Source organism: Macaca nemestrina, chromosome 3 (genome assembly GCF_043159975.1).
Source record: "Macaca nemestrina isolate mMacNem1 chromosome 3, mMacNem.hap1, whole genome shotgun sequence".
Taxonomy (NCBI): domain Eukaryota; kingdom Metazoa; phylum Chordata; class Mammalia; order Primates; family Cercopithecidae; genus Macaca; species Macaca nemestrina.
The window spans coordinates 81,173,660-81,192,100 of NC_092127.1; the positions used below are offsets into that span (position 1 = coordinate 81,173,660).

Genomic DNA, 18,441 nt, shown 5'->3' on the forward strand with positions numbered 1-18,441 from the left:
GGGCAGCGAGGCAGGAGTCACGTTCTGAGAACTTGCCCTGGGCTAGAAAACTTCTATGCGGAGAGCGAAAGCTGTGTCCATTCCTGCGTGTGGCCTGGGTGCAGCAGAAAATGTACTTAAATCCAGAAATAGCGAAACCAGAATTTGCTTGGGGGATTTAAGTAGCCAGAAATATAAAAAGAAAACCGGTTGAGGGAAGGGTGGCAATATTATTGGTGTTAGACAACACTTGAAAGGCTAAGGTTGAAATATTGGATATGAATTGTATAATACTTTAAAAACAAAGTCTTACTTTATTTAATCTTCCCAGATAATGGCTTTCATGATAAGGGCTTCCCTTTCTGTCTTGTTTAGGCCAAATCCTGTAGTTTCTGTTCAAGTTGGGTTGAGCATAGAACTGTCTGTACTGGGCCATTTTTCTAGCCTTTTCATTTTTCTCCATACATGAAAAGTTTGAACACCATGCTGTACCTATAAAAATGTGACCAAATAAAGCATAGTGAATCCTCTAAATAAATACATGATTCATTTTATTTTTCTATGAACAAGTGATGCCAGTAGGATGTTAAATTTCAAGTCCACTCTGTTCTCATATTCTTTTTGACAAGCTTTTCATGTTATTTTAAGCTTATGCACCCCAAACAAAAAAAAACCTCCACACCTCTCATCTTCTATAATTAACCACTACTTGTGAGATTACTTTTCTCAGTTTTTTTGAATTTTTAAATTGTTGAGAAGTTTTTAAAAATTTAAACTACTTGTTTGCAGATATGATCTTCAACATGACATTCTGGATGTCATCTGATTCTAGGGCTTTGGTCTCTAGAGCCGCTATATACATCATCCCGTACAAGCAATTTAAATTCACAAATGATTTTAAAATAGTTGAAGCTGTGACTAATTTAACAACTCCAACAGCCACCCTTTTATATTGTACAGGATGTAACTGCATGTATAGTGTTTTCCTAAATCTCTCATTTTCACTATGTTAACAGATCTGTGGGGCAGATAGGAAATCTGGGCTGAATTTGGCCTCTCCTCACCGTTCATATGTGGAAGTCCTAACCCCCAGTGCCTCAGAATAAGACTGTATTTGGAGAAAGGGCCTTTAAAGAGGTAATTAAGCTCAAATGGAGTCCTGTGGATGGGCTCTTACCACTATGACTGGTGTCTAAAGAGGAGATAAGGACAGAGAGAGGAAAGAGGATGTGAGGACACAGTCAGAAGGCAGCCATCTGCAAGTCAGGAGAGAGGTCTCAGAAGAAATCAGCCCTGCTGATACCTTGGGTTTTGACCTCTAGTCTCCAGAATGGTGAGGATATAAATATAAATTTCTGTTGTTTAAAACGTCCAGTCTGTAGTACTTTGTTATGGCTGCCCTAGCAAACTAATACAGGAAGTGATACTGTTCATCATATTATGGATACACTGTTTTATTTTATTATTATTATTTTTTGAGATAGAATTCTCACCCAGGCTGGAATGTAGTGGTGTGATCTTGGCTCACTGCAACCTCTGCCTCCCTGGTTCAAGCGATTCTCCTGTCTCAGCCTCCTGAGTAGCTGGAATTACAGGCCTGCACCACCACGCCTGACAAATTTGTATTTTTAGTAGAGAAGGGTTTTATCATGTTGGCCAGGCTCATCTCGGACTTCTGACCTCAGGTAATCTGCCCACCTCAGCTTCCCAAAGTGCTGGGATTACAGACGAGAGCCACCATGCCCAGCTGGATACACTATTTTAAACATGAAACCACACAGCTCATTCAGTGCTCCTTAAGGATGAATTCCCCCAAATTACATTCAGGGCGATTTTGCCACATAAAGGAATACTTTCTGCTTCATGTCTCTTATTTTATATAGGTAAAAAAGTAATAGCAGAAGCAGTAAAGGAAAAGAATACTAAGAGATCTTTTGGGTGGGCAGAAGTGGTAAGAAAGATAGTGAGAGGATTATGGGAAAAATCATTTTTATTGAGACCCTAAAGATAATTTTAAGCCACCCACTTTCCTACCTATATCCTTCTTGTTCTACATGGATTTTGGCCAGAATTGTTGGTTACAGTATATCTAAAATAGCTGAGTACTTATTTTGTTATAAAGAGTGGTATTAAATTACTCTATTTGTAAAACTACAATTGTTCAGTTGGTTTGTAATTCTCAGGAGGTAAATGCCACACACCACACCCATCCAGAGTCAATGAGTATGAACAGAGAGAGTGCATCGCTTAAGAAGGGTTTGCAAAATGCTAATGAAGAGAGAAAGTAGAAATGTTATTAGCACTATTTAGTTGCGCAACTCCACAGGTCATTTAAAAATTAACACCTTCGTTCCCTTTAAGTTCTTATGATTCGCTTCGTATATACTCCTTTGAGTGTCTTCTATATATGTGTTTATGCACTCTCTGAGCCTCCATGTTCCTGAACTGAAATTGAGATAATAAATATACCTATATCAAGCATAGGGATTAAATAAAATAACTAGCACAATGTCTAGCAATTAGTACTCAATAAACAAAAGCTGTAATTATAATAGTTATCACTGGGTTCTTGATAATAGTTTAAACTTAATAGGTTGTCACTATTGCTGCCTCTTTTTTGCACCTTGCAGATTTACTAGTCTTTTCCGAGCTTAGAATGTGAGACTTGCCAGGATATTGTTTCCTATATTTAGCCTTTATGTCTTGTATAATGAATAAATAAACGTGCCTATCTTCAATATCACCCACTTCATTCCTCTCCACTTGCATATATTATGTATGATTTACTTGGAGAAGAGATGACGGGAGAAAGGCCCCTGAAAAAAAAATAAATATCAGTGTAAGGCAGAATCTCAAAAGTCACAAAATCCAATTCCCAAAACATCCCTTTATTTGGTCAAGGTGGTGCCAGGATTAGGACTTATTTTTTATTTAACACCAAAATGAACACAATCCAGATGTCCTTCAACAAAAGAGGGAGGCAGGGGAAGGGAAAACTATGGTATATTTATTTGATAGATCACTATACCACAATAAAAATGAATCAGCTATGACACACTCTACAGCGTGGATAAATATCAAAAAACATGCCAAGTGAAAAAGCGAGGCACAAGAGTACATACTAAATACCTGCATTTATATGAAGTTCTGGAACAAACAAAATGAACCTATGGTGATAGACATTAGAACAGGGTGGATTGGCTGGAAAGGACATTGAAAATTTTTTCTAGGGTGGTAGAAATGTTCTATATTCTGATTGAAGTGTTGGTTACTTGGATGTATGCACTTGTCAAAACTTAACTGTACATTTCACTATAGGTAAATTATACCTCAGTAAAACAAACAAACAAAAAAAGCCAATATCTTGGTGAAAAAGACATGGTAAAGTAAGAAGACTTAGCAGGTTTAATTTATGAGATGCATGTATTGTGAAGTGGGTACCCATAGGAATAGTTAGTCACTTTAGTTAGCCTGGCCACAATTGTTACCAATTCCTGATGTTTTATTTTTGTGTAGGCCAAAGCGTTGCTGAATTCTCTGTTCCTTACTTCTTCCTCATTTACTTCCGTTTACTATGCAGAAATCATCGTGGAAACCACATGGGGACCTCTGTCCAAATCTAACTGGGTTGGCCAGGGTATGTTGTTAACATTTCTGATTTGTTTTCTTCATCTGGTCAAAAGAGAGAGTTGTAACACAAGGACTCTTAGATTCCTCTGGTGTCTAACATTCTTCTTCTTAAGTGGATTCTCAGGACTTTGACTTTGGCCTCTGATTAACAGCATGCTTAGTCAATAAAATCTGAAAGAATAAATTATATTTACATGGCAAAGTATAAGCCAGTTACTTCAATAAAACTAACACAAGGAGGCTGGGCGCGGCGGCCCATGCCTGTAATCCCAGTACTTTGGGAGGCTGAGGCAGGCAGATCACTGGAGGTCAGGAGTTTGAGACCAGCCTGGCAAACATGGTGAAACTCTATCTCTACTAAAAAAACAAAAAAATTAGCTGGGCATGGTGGCACATGCCTGTAATCCCAGCTTCTTGGGAGGCTGAGGCAGGAGAATTGCTTGAACCCAGGAGGTGGAGGTTTCAGTGAACTGAGATCACGCCACTGCATTCCACCCTGGGCAAGAAAGCAAGACTCTGTCTTGAAAAAGAAGGAAAAAAAAAAAAAACCACAAAAGAAAAACTAACACAAGGTTGTTAGCTCCTGGTTTAGGTAACTGTGCTTGGCCCTTTGCCTAATAATGAAGTCTTATTTCTAAAACTCACTAAGAATGAAGTTTTACAAAGAAAGGACATTGAAAGGTTACCTACTTCTTCTTTTAGGCAAGAACATACTCATTGCAAACCAGATAGTTCAAAGCCAATATTTTATTCTGCTTTTTAAAAGGGTAATACAGTTTTCATAGAAAATTTGAAAATGCAGGAAACTATAAAGGAGCAACGATCACCTTTTTATTCTTACCACTCAGAGGTAATCATTTATAACATTTATGTGTATATTCTTCTAGTCTTATGTATTTCTAAACTTTATAAATATTCCTATTTATAATATTCACATATTTATAAGTATATGAGGAAAAAGTATCATTAACATTTTCCATGTTGTTCTCCCACAAATTTTTTTTTACATTCTTTAAGTTCTAGGGTACATGTGCACAACGTGAAGGCTTGTTACATGGGTATACATGTGCCATGTTGGTTTGCTGTACTCTAACTCATCATTTACATTAGGTATTTCTCCTAATGCTATCCCTCCCCCAGCCCCCAACCCCAACAGGCCCCAGTGTGTGATGTTGCCTGCCCTGTGTCCATGTGTTCTCATTGTTCACCTCCCACCTATGAGTGAGAACATGCAGTGTTTGGTTTTCTGTCCTTGTGACAGTTTGCTTAGAATGATGATTTCCAGCTTCATCCATGTCCCTGCAAAGGACATGAACTCATCCTTTTTCATGGCTGCATAGTATTCCATGGTGTATATGTGCCACATTTTCTTAATCCAGTCTATCATTGATGGACATTTGGGTTGGTTCCAAGTCTTTGCTATGGTGAATAGTACCACAAATAAACATACGGTGTGGTGTGTCTTTATAGTAGCATGATTTATAAGCCTTTGGGTATATACCCAGTAATGGGATGGCTGGGTCAAATGGTATTTCTAGTTCTAGATCCTTGAGGAATCGCCACACTGTCTTCCACAATGGTTGAACTAATTTATACTCCCACCAACAGTGTAAAAGCATTCCTATTTCTCCACATCCTCTCCATCACCTGTTGTTTCCTGACTTTTTAATGATTGCCATTCTAACTGGCGTGAGATGGTATCTCATTGTGGTTTTGATTTGCATTTCTCTGATGACTAGTGATGATGAACATTTTTTCATGTGTCTGTTGGCTGCATAAATGTCTTCTTTTGAGAAGTGTCTGTCCATATCCTCTGCCCACTTTTTGATGGGGCTGTTTTTTCCTTGTAAATTTGTTTGAGTTTTTTGTAGATTCTGGATATTAGCCCTTTGTCAGATGGGTAGATTGCAAAAATTTTCTCCTATTCTGTAGGTTGCCTGTTCACTCTGATGATAGTTCCTTTTGCTGTCCAGAAGCTTTTTAGTTTAATTAGATCCCATTTATCTATTTTGGCTTTTGTTGCCATCGGTTTTGGTGTTTTAGTCATGAAGTGTTTGCCCATGCCTATGTCCTGAATGGTTTTATTTTTTTATTTTTTTTAGACAGAGTCTCACTCTGTCACCCAGGCTGGAGTGCAGTGGCACGATCTTGGCTCACTGCAACCTCCGCCTCCCATGTTCAAGTGATTCTCCTGCCTCAGCCTCCCGAGTAGCTGGGATTACAGGCACATGCCACCTCACCCGGCTAATTTTTGTTATTTTTAGTAGAGACGGGGTTTCACCATGTTAACCAGGCTGGTCTGGAACTCCTGACCTCGTGATCCGCCTGCCTTGGCCTCCCAAAGTGCTGGGATTACTGGCATAAGCCACTATGCCCAGCTCATTTGTTTTTAAATTTATTATTATTATTATTATTATTATTATTATTATTATTATTTTATGAGATAGAGTCTTGCTGTGTTGCCCAGGCTGAAGTACAGTGGTGCAATCTTGGCTCAGTGCAACCTCCACCTCCCAGGTTCAACAGATTCTCATGCCTCAGCCTCCCAAGTAACTGGGATTATAGGCGTGTGCCACCACACCTGGGTAATTTTTGTTGTTGTTGTTGTATTTTTAGTAGAGACAGCGTTTTCCCATGTTAGCCAGGCTGGTCTTGAACTCCTGGCCTCAAGTGATCCTCTTGCCTCCCACAAATCATTTTTAATTACTATATTCTAGCCCAGGGATCAGCAGTTTTTGCCTGAAAAGGACCAAATAGTAAATATTTCAGATTTTGTGTGCCATATGGTCTCTGTCACAACTGTGTAACTCTGCTTGCCGTGGGAGTAGGAAAGCAGCCATTGACAATAAGTAAATAAATGGGCATGGCTATTTCCAATAAAATTTGCTTTATGGAAAAAGGCAGCAGCTGTGCTTAGCCTGCAGGCTTTTATTTCCTCACACTTGAATTTAAAAAAATCTAGTCCATTGTTTAAAAATATTTCAAAGTTTAACCAATAGCTAGTTGTTGACCCTCGTTAAAGGTTTTTTGCTATTGTAAACCATACTGGGATATATACATCTTTGATTATTTCAGTAGGATAAATACCACAAAGAACTGGTACATTTCTAAAGCTATTGATACATAAAGTGTACACATGCACACACACATGTGCATGCACACACACACACACACACCAACTTTTGCCTTTATACCTCTCGGAGTTATTTGTATTAAAAATGTGATATATCCTTTTGGATTTCTTATGTTTACATAATTTCCCTCCTCCTCCCCCATAAATGGTGTCACACTCTGCTTTTGGTTAATTAACCTGCTCTTTTAACCTACCAGTGTATTTTGAGAATCTCTCCATGCCAATGAGAATCCATCAGCCTCATCCTTTTTAATAGCTGTCTGATAATTTCACTGAATAGATTCTTCATCAATACATTTTTACTGGAGTACACTAATTGTCATGAACTATTCTCAGCACTGGGGATACTATCTAAGCAAAACAAAGTGCTTGCCCTTAGAAGAGGTTTTTCGCGGGGGAAGACAAAAGATGGACAGGCCAGGCATGGTGGCTCAAGCCTGTAATCCCAGCACTTTTGGAAGCTGAGGCGGGTGGATTGCTCAAGCCCAGGAGTTTGAGACCAGCCTGCACAACATAGTAAAACCCCATCTCTACAAAAGATAGAAAGAGATGGACAAATGTATAATGTCAGTTGGTGATAAGTACTATGGAGGAAATAAGGCACATGAAGAGGATGGTAGGTATTTGTGTGTGTGTGTGTGTGTGTGTGTGTGTGTGTAGGGGAGTGGTTTATTCAGGTTGTTCAGGGAAGGCCTCTTTTAAATAGACAGGTGATCACCTGATGGAAGGATTTTACATACCTGGGGAAAGAGCATTCCAGACAGAGGAAATGGTGAGTGTAAAGGCCCTGAGGCTGAGGTGTGCTAGGAGTTTTCCAGGAACAAGGAGGCCACCTGGCTAGGGTGGAAAGAGCAAGGGCAAGGTGGTAAGAGTTGGAATCAGAGAGGTAGCAATGTAGGGCGTTTTAGAGATGTTGATCTTTACTCTCAGTAACATGGTGCATCACTGAAGAGTTTTTGAGAAGGAATGCAATCATTTGGCTTGTATTTTAACAGAATCACTTTCGCTGCCTGTAAAGGGGCAAAGGTCAAACCAAGGAGCCCATTAAGAAATCGATTTAAGTATGTCACAACTTATTACTCATATCCTCTACTAGTAAACATCTAAGTTATTTTCGGTTTCTTTCAATTAAAAATATGCTGAAATATCGGGAGTTTTTTGGTTTTTTTTTATTGTGGTAAAAATATGTATAACATTTACCATTTTAGTCGTTTTTAAGTGTACAGTTCAGTGGCATTAAGTACATTCACAGTGTTGTGTAACTATCACTACTATTTCTGGAAGTGTTTCATTATTCCAAATAGAAACTCTGTACCTAATAAGCAACAACTTGTCATTCTGCCTTCCCTTTAGTCACAAGCTCTATTCCATTTGTCTTTATGAATTTGCCTATTCTAGGTACCTCTTTTAAGGTGAATCATATATTTGTCCTTCTGTATCTGGCTTATTTAACTTAGAATAACATTTTCAAAGTTTACTCATGTTTGTAGCATGTGTCAGAATTCCATTCCTTTTAATAGCTGGATAATACTCCATTGTTGCATATATCACATGGTTTATCCTTTCATCTGTTGATAGACACATAGATTGTTTCCACCTTTGGGCTACTGTGAAAAATACTGTGAACACTGGTGTGCAAATATCTGTTTGAGTCCTTGATTTCAATTTATTTGGCTACATCCAGAGGAGTAAAATTGCTGGATTATATGGTAATTCTTTTGGGGACCCAACATGCTGTTCTCTACAGAAGCTGCATTATTTTACATTCCCACCAGCAACAATAAGGGTTGCAATTTCTTTTATTATTTTTTAATGGGTTCTGTAAATGGCGAATGCAATATCTTTATATCCTCACCAACACTTGTCATTTTCTGTTTGTCTTTTCCTTAATAGCCATCCTAATGGTAGTAAAGTGTATCTCATTGTGGTTTTGGACTTGTATTTTTCTAATGACTAATGATACTGAGCATCTTCTCATATGCTTTCTGGACATTTACATATATTCTTTGGAGAAATGTCTATTCAAATCCTTTGCCCATTTTTGAAAGCGGTTGTTTGGTTGTTGCTGAGTTGTAGGATCATTTTAGATATTCTGAATATGATCCTTTATCATAGGGGTCCCCAACCCTCAGGCTGCAGACTGGTACCAGTCCGTGGCCTGTTAGGAGCTGGGCTGTATAGTAGGAGGTGAGTGGCCTGTGAGCATGCATGACCGCCTGAATTCCACCTCCTTTCAGATGAGTGGTGGCATTAGATTCTCATAGGAGTGCTGACACTATTGTGAACTGTGCATGCGAAGGATCTAGGTTGCATGCTTCTTATGAGAATCTATTACCTGATGATCTGAGTTGGAACAGTTTTGTCCTGAAATCATCTCCCTCCTCCCTGCTAGTCCGTGGAAAAATTGTCTTTCACAAAACTAGTCCCTAGTGCCAAAAGGTTGGAGACGACTGCTTTATCAGATACAGGATTTGCAGCTATTTTCTGTCATTCTGTGGATTGTCTTTTTGCTCCCTTCATATTGTAATTTGATGTAATAAATTTTGATAAATTTCAGTTTATCTGTTTTTTATTGCCTATTCTTCTGATATCATACTTAATAAGTACACAGTCCAAGGTCATAAAAAGCTTCATCTATTTCTTCTAAGAGTTTCATAGTTTTAGCTCTTAAATTTAGGTCTTTGATCCATTTTTTGCATTAATTTTTGTATGGGGTATCAGGTAAGAGTCTAACTTCATTCTTTTGTATGTGGATTTCCAATTTTCACAGAGCTGTTTGTTAAAAACACTATCCTGCCCAGGCATGGTGACTCACACCTATAATCCCAGCACTTTGGGAGGCCAAAGCAGGCAGATCACTTGAGGCCAGGAGTTCAAGACGAGCCTGGCCAACATAGCGAAATCTTATCTCTACTAAAAATACACAAATTAGCTGGGTGTGGTGGCACGCACCTGTAGTCCCAGCTACTTGGGAGGCTGAGGCACAAGAATTGCCTGAACCCAGGAGGCCGAGGTAGCAGTGAGCTGAGATTGTGCCACTGCGCTCCAGCCTGGGTGACAGAGTGAGACTGTGTCTCAAAACAAACAAACAAACAGACAACAACAGCAGCAACAAAAACAGCAATCCCTCCCGCCTGCCCCAATCCTTTCTCCATCTAATGGTCTTAGCGCCTTTATTGAAAGTCAACTGACTATATATATGTGAGAGTTTATTTCAGGGGTCTCTATTCTATCCCATTAGTCTATATGTCTGTCCTTGTGCCAGTACCACACTGTTTTGACTACTGTACATTTATAGTAAGTTTTGAAATAAGGAAATATGAGTTCTCCAACCATTCCTTTTTCAATACTTTTGGCTATTTTGAAAAATTTGGCTATACTGACAAACAATTTGGCTACTATTTTAGTCCCTTGAGATTTCATATGAATTTTTAGACAGGTTTTTCTATATCTATAGAAAACACCATTGATATTTTCATAGAGATTGCATTGAATCTGTAGATTGCTTTGGGTAATATTGTCATCTTTACAATATCAAGTATTCTAATCCATGAACATGGGATGTCTTCCCATCTATTTAGATCTTTAATTTCTTTCAGCAATGTTTTGTACTTTCAGCACACAAGTCTTTTGGCTCCTTGGTTAAATTGATTCCAAAGTACTTTATTCTTTTGATGCTATTATAAATGAAATTATTTTCTTAATTTCTTTTTCAGATTGTTCATTGTTAGTGCATACAAACAACTGATTGTGTGTTTTTGTCTGCAAATTTGCTGAATTCATTCATTAAACAGTTTAAAATTTATTTTTTTATTTTTAATTTTTCATTCAGACTCATATGATTTGAAATCTACACAAGTTTTTCTGTTGAATTTTTATTTTTTAACATATAAGATCATGTCGTATGCAAATGGTTAATTTTACTTGTTCCTTTCCAATTTCAGTGCCTCATTTCTTTTTCTTGCTTAATTGCTCTGGCAAGAACTTCCAATATTATGTTGAATGCAAGTGGAGAACTGGGTATTCTTCACTTGTTCCTGATCATTCTTGACATTTCCCTTTTAGGGGAAAAGGTTTTAGTCACCATTGAGCATGATGTTAACTGGCTTTTTCATAATAACTTCCTTATGTTGAGGTAACTTCCTTTTATTCCTAGTTTGTTTAGTTTTATCATGAAATAATGTTGAATTTTGTAAAATGCTTTTTCTGCATCAATTGAAATGATCATGTCCTTTTCACCCTTCGTTCTGTTAATGTAATGTATTATGTTGATTGATTTTCATGTTAAACCATCCTTGCATTTCAGGAATAAATCCCATTTGGTCTTGTTATATATTCCTTTTAATATGCTGCTGAATTCAGCTGACTAGTAGTTTGTTGAAAATTTTTATGCCAATGTTTATAAGGGATATTAGTCTTTTTTTTTTTTTTTTTGTAGTGTTTTTGTCTAGCTTTGGTATTGGTGATAACTCTGGCTTCATAGACTGAATTAGGAAGTGTTCTTTCCTCTTTCTGGAAATGTCTGAGAAGGATTGGTTTTAATTCTTTATTTTTTGAGACAGGATCTTGCTATGTTGCCCAGGCTGGAGTTCAGTGGTATGATCACAGCTCATTGCAGCCTTAACCTCCCAGGTTCAAGCAGTCCTCCTACTTTGTGCCCAAGTAGCCGGGACCACAGGCACGTGTCACCATGCCCAATTTTTTTTTTTTTTTTTTTTTTTTTTTTTTTTTTTTTTTTTTTTATAAAGATGGGGTTTTGTTATGTTGTCCAGGCTAGTTTCAAACTCCTGGGCTCAAGTGATCCATCCACCTTAGCCTCCCAAAGAGCTGAGATTACAGGCATGAGCCACCATGTCTGGCTACTTTTTCCTTAAATGCTTAGTAGAATTCACCAACAAAGCCACGGTTCAGGGTTTTCTTTGTTGGAAAGTTTCTGATTACTCATTCTACCTCCCTGCTAATTAGAGGTCTGTTCAGATTTTCTATTGCTTCATGATTCAATACTGGTAGGTTTTGTGTACATTTGTTCATTGTACTCTTATAAACCTATTTCTGTATAATCAGTAGTAATATCTCCACTTTCATTTATGATTTTAGTAATTTGAGCCTTCTTCTTAGGCAGTCTAGCTAAAGGTTTGTCAATTCTGTTGCTCTTTTCAAAGAACCAGTTTTTCATTTCATTGATTTTTCTATTATTTTTCTATTCTCTATTTATCTCTGCTCCAGTCTTTATTATTTCCTTCCTCCTGCTAACTTTGAATTTTATTTGGTCTTCTTTTTCAAGTCCCTTAAGATCTAAAGTTACATTATTGATTTCTTCTTTTCTAAAACATATGCATTTACAGCTATACATTTCATTCAGTGCTGTGTTTGCTGCATCCCATAGTTTTGGTATGCTGTATTTTCGTTATGTCTCAAGATATTTTCAAATTCCCCTTGCACTTTCTTCTTTGATCCACTGGTTAAGTGCATTGATTAATTCCCATATATTTGCAATTTTTTTCAGTTTGGGCAATTTCATTTTATATAGCTCCAGGAGAAGTCTTGTCACCACTTCTTTTGTAAAGGCTGCTATACAAAACAACATTGAACAATTATTTCTGTTTTTGAACTGAACTCTGATATAATTTAATCTCAAAATGCTCTTGAGAATTGCCCAAACTCTGATATTCGCTCCAATATTTAGGCAGGTTATTAAAAAATCAACTCACTAGTTACTGGTGAAATACAGTAACTTTGTTGGTAGTACAGGATGGTACTAAACATATTGTGTCGCTGTGCTGGATCAGCTGTAGTTATTAGGTTGTTGCAAAAGTAATCGTGTTTTTTGAAATTAAAAGCAGTGGCAAAAACTGCAGTTACTTTTGCACCAACCTAATACTTGGGACTGGGATAACGGGATCACTTTTAATCCCATGGTCAAGGGTACCATAGATTAGTGAATGAAATCTTCCATTAGAAAAAATACATTTCCACACTAGCAATTCATCTTTCACTTTTCTGGAAGTTTCTGGAGAGATTATGGCCAAACAATTCATGTATCTGATTAGTGTGCACAAATGTAGGAAAGACAGGCAGAGTGGGGGCTTTGGAAACATAATCTTAGACATATGACATTAAAACTCATTAACAGTGAGTTTGCTTTATTCTAACAAATTTGTGGGGCTCAGACACTTGAGGATTCTTGAGGATTCTTTTGCCTTCAAGGTCATTTTGCACTAGGAGTCAACTTTTCTCCCCTTTGAAATGTAGTGAATTGTAAGAAAAATCTGTAGCATGTGACAAAGAACCTGGCCCAAGGACAGTTTGCTTCTGAAACTAATTTCCTAACAAAACCCTAACAAACGGTGATGGTGACCATAGTAATTATGCAGCAAGCTGTAGCCCACAAAAACAAAACTCAAGTTCTAGCTCTAACATTTATGAACCCTTTCATGTCATAAAATGAGGTCACCTTCTCTTGCCTTGCTTACTTCACAGGGTTTTGTGAAGATTAAAGAATGTATGTCAAGCGTTAACTGTAAAATGCTGTTTGATTACAGGTGCCACATATGGATTAAATGTGCATTATATATATATCTATATACACACACATAGTAATACATAATCCATTACTATCCTAACTTATATTAGTAATACAGCATTACACTTCTGATATTCTTATGTATTAGAAGAAAATAAAATTTACATGTCAGTCTCTGAAGCATCTGTGACTTTACTTACAAGCCCACAAGTTAGCCTGATTCCTGTTTCACTGGACACTGGGAGAAGACACAAGACTCCTGAGTCAGAGACAAAGGACTTCACTACGCATAGCATAGCAGTAGCCAAAGTGTCAGCATGGTCCCTTTGGCTCCCTTGTCTCTCAAATCCCATAGGGATGACTTGGAGAGGTCAAGACAGATGTTACATATGTAGTGGGTTTGCAACTCAACTGAGGACCACTGAGCTTGGTGTTTTTACTGCTTTACAGTAAACAGAAAAATAGACTTCTCTTATTTAGGGTGATATGCTACCTCATTACTTAACATTGCTTACTGCAAATACAATCCTGAGAAATGGCCTGGGAAACAGGAGTTAGGGCCTTGCACTCAGCATGCCCAGCAAAAAATGTCTGGATGGATGCTCAGAGACCATGGCACATCACCTCTCCCAACCTTTGGATGAGATAAAATTTGATGTCTATTTTGCGATTTTGCTAAAATACTAAATAGAAAATAATGGTAAAATTCAGTGACAATGCATCCAGAAAAGCAATTCACTTCCACTTCTGGAACATCTAGCTGGCTGTGAAGGCCCTGACCAACACTTCTTAAAACTTACAAACATTTCCTAAGACTTGCATATATTTTATGCAATTGAATTTATTATGATGTGACTTAGGAGTTATGGACGAGTCTTACAGTGCAGACATTCCCACTTTGATGTCAGGAATTTTATGTATCAGCAGCTCTAGTGCATGGCACACAGAATCACTCAAATGGTTTGTGAACATAGTCTAGTTTCCTGTCTTCCTATGTCTCAGCAGGAGATTCAAAATATCAGAGAAGGTGAACATTATTAAAAGTTGTGGTGACCTCTTAATAGCACGATCATCTGAAGAGACTGAAGGCATTGCGCAGGGTCAAGACTGTAATGACCTGCAATCAAAAAACCTTACAGACTTGAAGCTGAGTCCGTCGTTGAGTAGGCATATGGATCATACAGATGATACTTTGCTACCTTTAAATGTGGTGGGGATGGGATGGGGGTTGAAGTAAGTGAATTTAAATTCACTTTCTAGTGAGACTAGCATCTAATCCTGGTGGCAAAACTTGTTTGGACACACCACTACACTCTGATTCTAAAATCAACAGCTGTGAGGTAGAGATCTCAAACCAAGCATGAATGATCACCATTCTTTTTTGTTTCAAAGTGGTTTTATTACTTATGAAACTTGCCCATGATTAGTGTGATTGAAAATGCCACTTTAACTGCAGTTGTAAAGTTCCTATTGATTCCTTATTGGAGTAAGAGACAGAGTACTACTTTAAAAGACTTCACTATCCTCAGAACTTTCAAAAATCCCCAGAGTTTTATTCTCTCATAGGAGGCACACTCAAGAGCTTTTGTATGAAGAAAACAAATGGAACCCAGAATGAATTAGCCCCTTAGTAAAAGTTCCTGTTAGTCCCTTGCACGACAAACAAGAGTTCACATTAGTTTCTTGCACACTGCATTCTAGATAAGGGCAGCCTTTGAAGCTATGTGGCCAGCAAAATCAGCATGCCAGTGTTTCCAGAGGATAATCAGAACATCACTGTGATGAGCTTTTCGTCCAAGGTCTGAGTGGAGGTGGCAGAAAAACTATTCTGATCTATGCTCTATCATTTCTAGACAATCCAAGGATAAAGCATGGACTATCTCCTGTAACTTACTCTTTGAACCTTATTATCTTATCCTATTCACTTTACCCCACTGAATTGCTTTTACAAAATTTATCATGGAGGAGGGGCATTTGTCATCAGCAGGTTCAAAACCAACTTTCTGCACCTTGCTGTTGCAATGTCTAGCAAACTCCAGTTGAGGACATTACCTTAGGCTTCTGTCTTGTGAAGGCATAAGGAGACCTAGTGACCAAAAGGGGTCTGCTTTTCATGAGTGACTTTGTCCTCTTGTGAACAGTGAAAATCAGAATCATGGAATGTGTGATTTTCTTCTCCATGAATGACCTTGTATTGTTCTGAATTATTTTTCACCTTAAATCCATTAATTGAAAGTTATTACTTTATTTTAAAAATAGTCTTTGAAGAAAATATCCCTCTTGTGGTTTTAACAAGTACTCGAAAACTAGAACTCTTTTAAAAATGACACATTTTGTAAATGGAAAGAAACAGTAATAATTTTGAAAAGACTGTTGATATCATTGTGGTTTATTAGGTAAATACAAAGTATAGGCTCTTGCATTTTTAAAAAAGCAAAACCAAAGAGATTAGAAACCAAGTACACATATCCCCTTTAGAAGAGAAACATAAATCAGTTTCAACAGTTAGGCACTTAAAAATGTAAATGTAAGACAACATTTTAGAAGTATAAACTATAGTTACACTCCTAAATTCCTCCTGAAATGTTTACAAACACAAAATCACAAGCATGGAAAACAAATTTCCTCTTTATCAAAAAAGGAACCTGAATTTGAATCCAATGTGATAAACCAATGATTAAGGTACTGGTGGGTAGGAGAAAAGAGCTTCTGAAATTTACATACTTGATTAAAATGTAAGCATTTCATAAAACTATCACAATAGCATACAGTAGATATAATGAAAAATATATGTCAGGAAAATAATGAATTCTAGACTTAAAATTTTACTTTACAACAAGGCACTTAACACATTGAAACAGTACAGTAAATTTCCAAAAGAATGCAATTGGCTACCTCTGAAACCTTGTAATAATATTTCTTTTGTGAATATACGGTAACATAACCATACGTTTTGCAGCATTAATCATTGCATAGGAGGTAAATTAAATAATGAATTCCAACTTGGCAATTAGATTAGTTTTTGTTCATCATTTCCTCTTTTTCTTTTAAAGGACAGTTTTAAATAATTCCACAATAAAGCACTCTTCTCATTCATGATTTATTTAGAACATAGCATAGATTAATGAGTAAGAAAATAAATCAGAACTTATAAGGTGTGTATCTGTATAAAAACTTATCTTTGGGTACCATTGACATGATTTTCAGTGTTTGGGTGTTGAAGTCAAGAGCACTTCTTTATAGAAGAAATATTTTCAGCAACTGAGTCAAAGGCGTTAAATTATTGCAACACAAGGACATTAAAAACAAATACTAAAAATCTTTATATATATAAATAGAAAAGCCTTCAACACATGGCATATAACTTATAATATGCTTGATTTAAACATGTAAACTCATTAAGAAATTCCTTCTCACACTTCCTTACACTACAGAGGCTAGTGCATTAAGATTGGCTTAAAGTTTTAATCAGTTTTACAGTGCAGAACAAAAACAAAAAATAATTAGGAAAGAAATGTTCAAACTATTTAAGGGGCAAGATATGAACTTTCAATGAAAAAAGAAACTGCATGAGTTCTGTCATGTAAAAAAAAAACAAGACAACAAATTTGGTGTTTCAAAGTAAACAAAACATAGATCGTTATAAAGGGAGACACTAATGATTGTGATCATGAGAGGTAAAAATGTTCTACAAATTTCTTTGATCAAATGGATAAAAGGTTAGAATTACACGTGCCTATCATCTGAGCACATTTTACCTTTGGGAAAGGTTTAAAATGCTTTTAAAATAATTCCTTTCACATGATACTTTCAGATTATTGGCACACATAACAGAAAACAAATGCCTTTCAAAAACTTGAAAACAGGCTTTTAAAAGTGGTGTTTGCATTCCTAGTCATAAAGTATATTGCCACAAGGGGGCACTGGTAATACAGCAAAGAACCCTAATGCAATGTCATCCACAAACCAGAGTAGACTCAATGCTCACTCTCAAAACAGCCTTCCTTCCACAGCAAAACTTGTTTCCCAAGATGCCAGTAAGTTAAGTAACAAATTCACAATTAGTTCAAGTGGACTCGGGAAAGGATGCTTTATTTTCAGATCTGGTGGACGAGTTCAATGATAGGATCTGAGAGAACTTCATTTGAAATCATTTAGGAAAAAAATGTGGCATACTCTGTAGGAATTATATGTTATAGATATTTCACAGACAACCTAAATTACAGGAAAAGCTTCAACAGGAGCACAGACTTAAAAACAAAAAAAGGGATAATAAGATATGTATCTTAACTGGCAAAGAATAGGTGCTCCAAACATTTATGATTTCAAAGGCAAGATCATACTTGTTTTATATCCCAAAGTGGCACACTGGGTTGAAGGTCAAGTTTTCTTTCCTATATGTAAATGGGTTTTACTATGTTTTTTTTTTTACCATCCTGAAATTTTGATTCTCCCACCCTTATTTGCAAACCATGGACTTCCTCAACTGAATGACAGAGCTATACGACACATGCGTGTAAAGACATGGCAGTGGCAGTGGCCACATTGGCATCACAGGTGTTTTTAAAGTTCTTTAAAAGGTGATGGGGTTTTTTTTTTTAAATTAAAAAACTGGATTACTTGACTAAAATCCAAGGCTTACTGTTTCAGGGGGTCTGTAGTAATTGGTACACAATTTTTTTTTATTTATTGAGTTTAAACACTTTTTTTTATTCAATAGACGAAAGGTGGGTTATCCAGACAGAGCTGAATAAGGTTGTAAGGTGTATCGATTTGTCTTATTTGAATTAGAGGCTCAAGGAAAACACCAGTGTTAGGAGAGTAAAATCCAGGCTTCTGTGTCAGATTATTTTCTTTATAATCAGGCAACAGGAACTTAAAAATCAGTGTTTTCAAGTAGAACACCTTGTTCTTGCACAAGTTTTGCTATTTAATAAATGAATATAAGTGAACATTATATAGAATTATGTCTAAACTCATCAGGTAAACTAGGCATATGTTTATTATTGGTGTATTTAATAAGAAATACTGGAAAATTCAGTGTGCTTCAAAGCCTGCCAAGAATGTTTGGGGTTTTAATTCTTGTTTAAAATAACTGAATTAAAGAGTCTTGCTTCATGACATTAAATTCAACTACCTTTCCTTTAGTGATTATTCTATGACACACAGAAAAAGC

General features: G+C 36.8%; 1 long non-coding RNA gene across 1 annotated transcript in view; it reads left to right on the forward strand.

The window, feature by feature from the left end:
- Positions 1–18,441, forward strand: part of LOC105486292 (uncharacterized) — a 65,989-nt gene that overhangs the window by 45,718 nt on the left and 1,830 nt on the right. The gene's annotated exons all lie outside the window — the stretch shown is intronic.